This window comes from Montipora foliosa, chromosome 3, assembly GCF_036669935.1.
Source record: "Montipora foliosa isolate CH-2021 chromosome 3, ASM3666993v2, whole genome shotgun sequence".
Lineage (NCBI taxonomy): Eukaryota > Metazoa > Cnidaria > Anthozoa > Scleractinia > Acroporidae > Montipora > Montipora foliosa.
The window spans coordinates 42,305,202-42,310,201 of record NC_090871.1 but is presented as its reverse complement, the minus strand read 5'-3'; the positions used below and the strand labels follow the sequence as shown (position 1 = coordinate 42,310,201).

The window sequence follows — 5,000 nt, the reverse complement described above, 5'->3', positions numbered from 1 at the left end:
GAGGACTGTTCTTCCAGACGTCCTGATTCGGGGCTGTGTCTTCCACTGGACACAAGCAATATGGAGAAAGGTAAATAATAAGAATATGTGACCGTGTAACCCATTGCCCGACCTTATTGACGTAATTTATTGTAGCCCCTAATGTGCGACCGTGTTTGTTCAACACCTGACCGACCTCTAATATACGACTGTGTTTGCTTTTACCCACTACCTGACCGACCTTATACCGTCTTACACAAATTTGTGGCTCTAATGTTGGCTCTAATTTGTTTTTACAGGTCCAAGAGCTTGGCTTACAAGTGGCCTACACTGAAGACCAAGGCACCTATGGGTGGATAAGGAAGTTGTTGGCGCTTCTTTTCCTGCCCTATACAGAAATAACAACTCAGTTCGAGCGCCTACGCCTTGGAGCTGAGGGTCCCCGAAAAGAGCTCGCGGAATACATTACATCACAGTGGATCTAAAATGCCATATTCCCAGTGAAGGACTGGTCTTACATGCAGCCAGTCCGAACAAATGACATCGAAGGCTGGCATAACGCACTGAATCGACGTACCAGCGGCCACAGCAGCCTGCCATTCTACATCCTCATCCAGTTACTCAACCCAGAAGCAAGGCTCATTGAAGTGCAGATGCGACCCGTTGCCGACCACAAGCTGACGCATATCCAGTGCAAGAAATGTCGCGTTCTGCAGACCAAATTGTATGATCAGTGGGAGCAGTACCAGTCCAGAAGAAAGACAGCAAGGCAGCTTTTGAAGTCTTGCTCAAAACTGTATGGGCCAACCCGCATACAGTAAACATACAGTACTGTGGAAAAGTAATGCAAACGAAATTCGACGAAATTCGTTCTTTGTTCACTGTGAATTTTCGGGGAAGTTCGTGAACATTTCAGAACGAAAATGCAGCGTGTTTTTCAGTAGAACGAAACGTGAGGGCGACGTATTTTCATTAATGGTAACGAAAATTCAGGCGTACGATTATTCAAACTAACGAAAATACAGATTCTAGTAGCGTAAATTCGATCTAGCGAAATTTCATGACTAGAGTTAAATGAAAAGTGTGACATTAACGACAATATTACAACGAACGCGACAACTAAACGCTCATCCTCAATCCGCTGTGTGAACTGCAAACAGTATCGAATGCTTGGCTGTGACCAGCGTTATTTTGTTTACAGTGTTCAGTGTAAATCCAATACAGTCAGCGGGTATTCTTTTTTTTGAAAACTTTATATTTATTTCAGTGGCTTGAAATGTTAGTAAAAGTTTCAAACTTGGGTATACAGATTGACAATGACGGCTTCTTTCAAGAAAACAATTCCAGATAAGCCAGTGCCAGTGGAAAATGACTCACGGCGGTTGAATAGAGATCACGTGTACTATCACGACCAGCTTAGCGGTAAATGTTTCATGTACCTTTTGTTGCCAGACTTGTTTTGTTGTGTCGTTTTTGTTTTGCAGCAAGCTGTATTTTGAGTCCATATCCCTTTACTTCCATTTCAGATCGTCAGCACATGCCTCTTGCGTGCCTTCTGCATCGCTCGCTATAAAGCTCGAGTTCAGCGAACCTTCAACTTCCAACTCATAATCTTCCATTTCTGAGACTTCAATCTGAACTGGAAGACAGACTGAAGTCGTTTGATGCCATTTCTTGATCAACAAGTATGCTGATAACAAATGTCAGCCGAATAAAAATTGTTTTCACCGGAACACGAGCAGTCGCAACGAAAACTACGTCTCCCCGTCTCCTCTGTTGATGTTTGCCTGTTTGTTGCTAGTGTCCAGGAATTGTCACTAGTCCCAGTCTCCCTTTTACCCGGTCATGGGCAGAAAAAAACAGGACTTTAATGGGGGAGAAATTTAACTACAAGTCTGTTGCTAAGGAAATCTCAAAACCTCCTTTTTTTGGCTCCTGAAGTCCAGTGGGCATGAACGTTTACTGTGTCTGTTCGATTCACATTTCCTTTAAATGTTTCGAACCACTCCCATATTTGGTATGTCACGTGACCACAATAGAAAACGTCTAAAAACTCGGACTGAGTGAATCGATGAAGATCTTGCATGTAAAGGGATTCAATTCGTTCCCGTGTATAATTTGAAGCCTTTGGCATGGTTGAAACGACCTGCTATGAGCAAAAACGCTTACTCAGTAGTTTGTTTTTTCTAGTTGCTTTGTTGCCATGTCAACAATAACATTTGACGGCCGCGTAGAGACTGGGTCCTCTGTAAGCCTGAGCACTGAAATCAATGAATGAACAAGATAAAGGAACGTCCGCGTGCCGGTTTCTGTTGACAACAAATCAAGATTGTTTCTTTTATCACCATTGGAAAGCTGATGTACATGCTTGGAGGCCTTTGGTTGACGTAGGTTGGAATTCAAGAGTTCATTTCTTGAATTCAGTTATACTTGTACTCGAAGACAAAATCACACGAACAATGCGTGGAATAATATGACACTTTGCGTTCACTTGTTTTTGTTTAAAGTTGTTGTAGAATTAAGCAATTCGAATCAAACTAACGAAAATTCAAAGAGTATGCTTCTGTAAATTCGAGATGTTTTACCGAAATTTCAAAGTATGCTTCGGAAAATTTGAAGTGCACTAACGAAAATTCAAGGCAGGCATGGAAATTTCATGCACGTTTTGCTCGAACTTTCGTCCGGAACCAAGAAATTTTGCGGTGTTACAAATAATAGGCAATTTGAACTTTCGTTCAGAGTTCTTAGAATTTTCGTTTCGTTCGAATTATCGTTTGTTTTCGGCAAAATTCATCGAAATTCGACGAATTTCGTTTGCATTACTTTTGCACAGTACTGTGCAGATAGGATATTCAGTAGTTTTCCTTGTATTTTATTCAGGCATTAAGCAAGAAATATTCCTGGTATTGTAAATAAAACCTTCAAATGTGAAGCTAAAAATAACTAGGTAGTATAGAATTATTCTATTTGGGAAAGTGTTGCGCGTATTGTAAATTAGTTTAGTTGCTCATAGTTGTAAATAAAGCGGTCTGTATTATGGCAAGTAGGTACTTCATGTAATTATGACTTGAACACTCAACAAGTAGGGCAATAGCCCTTTTCACGGTTAGTTTTTCTCATTTGCATTACAATGTAATCTAACATGCATGTGAGGCAATTTCGGGCTATTTTGTAGTTTTAACCCGAAATTGCCTCGCACCCATGTTAGATTAGATTGTAATGCAAATGAGAAAAACTAACCGTGAAAAGGGCTATTGGTCGATATTTCCACTCGTAAGTGAACTTATCTCTCTCTAGTATTTCAAAGAGACATTTTATTATATCGGGCGCGTCTATTGCACTTCTTCTCATTTGATAGAACCTCAGGGCTATTGATTGTCGGTTGTGTAGCGTTACGCTGAAATAAAATCATTTTCCTTGAACCAATTGACGAAATTCACAAACATAAAGAATGCCAAGATGACGTTCACAACACCAAGAAAACGTGCTATAGTCGCAAGCATTGTTCACAAAATGATAACATAAAGTTACAAACCATATGCATTACTTGAGTGAACTCGGCTACGTCAGCTAAGCGAACTCACCTACGTAGGCAAGCTTGACCATAGGCGAGTTTGCACGTAGGCGAGTTGACCAGTATTCAGAATAACTTGAGAACAATGCAAAAATGTGCAAGGTTTAATTGGTCCTTGACTTATAATTTCTCACATGACAAACAAAACAAAACTCATAAACCAAACAATACGAAGTTTGCAAAAGCATTTGAATCAGCCAGGTTTGTATAAAGAATAAAAAACAATCATTACCAACCAGCATTTTAACGCAACACGAGTGACACTGCTTGCACGCAAACACGAGGTATTGTGCCAGGTTACTAAGCCGTTGAACAATCGCGTTTGTTTGAAGAAACAAAAATGCCTTTTAGAGCTTTCCGCCTTTGGAAAACGAAGATTTCCAGTGTCTTTTTCATATTTGTGCTTGTGAGTATCTTGAACAAATCCTTTTTCATTTCAACTGGAATTACTTACATTCATTTTGAGGTCTTTTGTCGGCTTTTATCCACTGCGTTCCTTATACCCAAGACAACATTATTATGTTAATTTTGAATAAATTACTTAGCTGGAACTTGGCTCAAAATCTTTGACCCGTCTATAAGTCGAGGGCGATTTTTGGAGCTTCTATTGAGGCCATAAAAGGTCGACTTATACACGGATATATACAGTATGTCTGTACAACTAAGAACTTACCTTTACTTTGAGCTGCCTTCTCTTATGGACTCATGGGTTGCTGCTTGCTGTTCTCTGACCGCCTTCTTCTCCTTCAAAAACTTGCCAACATTAAATCGAGTGAACGTTTTGAGAGGTAGCAAAGGCATCCTTACTACGTTTGTCAGTCTAAGAATACAGTGAACACAATTGGAATAGATGAATGGTGACCATTCCAAAAAGCAAAAACGTGCAAAAGTTTGACTTTCATTGACAAAAATAAAAACATAGGATTCTTTCCTGACAACCAGACACCCCCCACACACTAAATTATTCTGGATAAAAGCACCTCATCTTGCACCATGGCAAAGCCTTTTGAGCGAGAAAGTAACTGATTTTCACGTGCAGAGACAGCTTTAGAGTTATTCCTTTCACAAAAGCGTCTAAAACAACCTAAACCTGAGTTCTGTTCATTGACATTTGTCGGCCATGTTTGGTATCAAATAAGAGCTTGATTCATGAAAAATCTCCACATGGCCCTTTCTAAGCTCCAACTGCATCATGGGAGGGGAAAAATGCCAACAAAGTGGGGTCCTATGAGTAATACTGTGCAATTTTTTTTTGTCATCTCCAGTCTCCCAAGCGAAGAGACTGCAAACACTCGATTCAATTTGGAGGCCACATTTCGCTCCCCGTTTGCCCAGTGTGAGAGAGGAAAAAAGTTCAAATACTTCCTCGATTGTAAACAGCTTGCCTCCCACCTCTGAAGTTATGGAAGGTATGGTCATATCATATTATTGACTTGATCTTACTTTA

The 5,000-nt window shown here is 40.2% G+C and overlaps 1 pseudogene; it reads left to right on the top strand.

Moving 5' to 3' along the window:
- Positions 1 to 800, top strand: part of LOC137995872 (uncharacterized) — a 2,886-nt pseudogene extending 2,086 nt beyond the window's left edge.
- Positions 801 to 5,000: the final 4,200 nt, after the last annotated feature.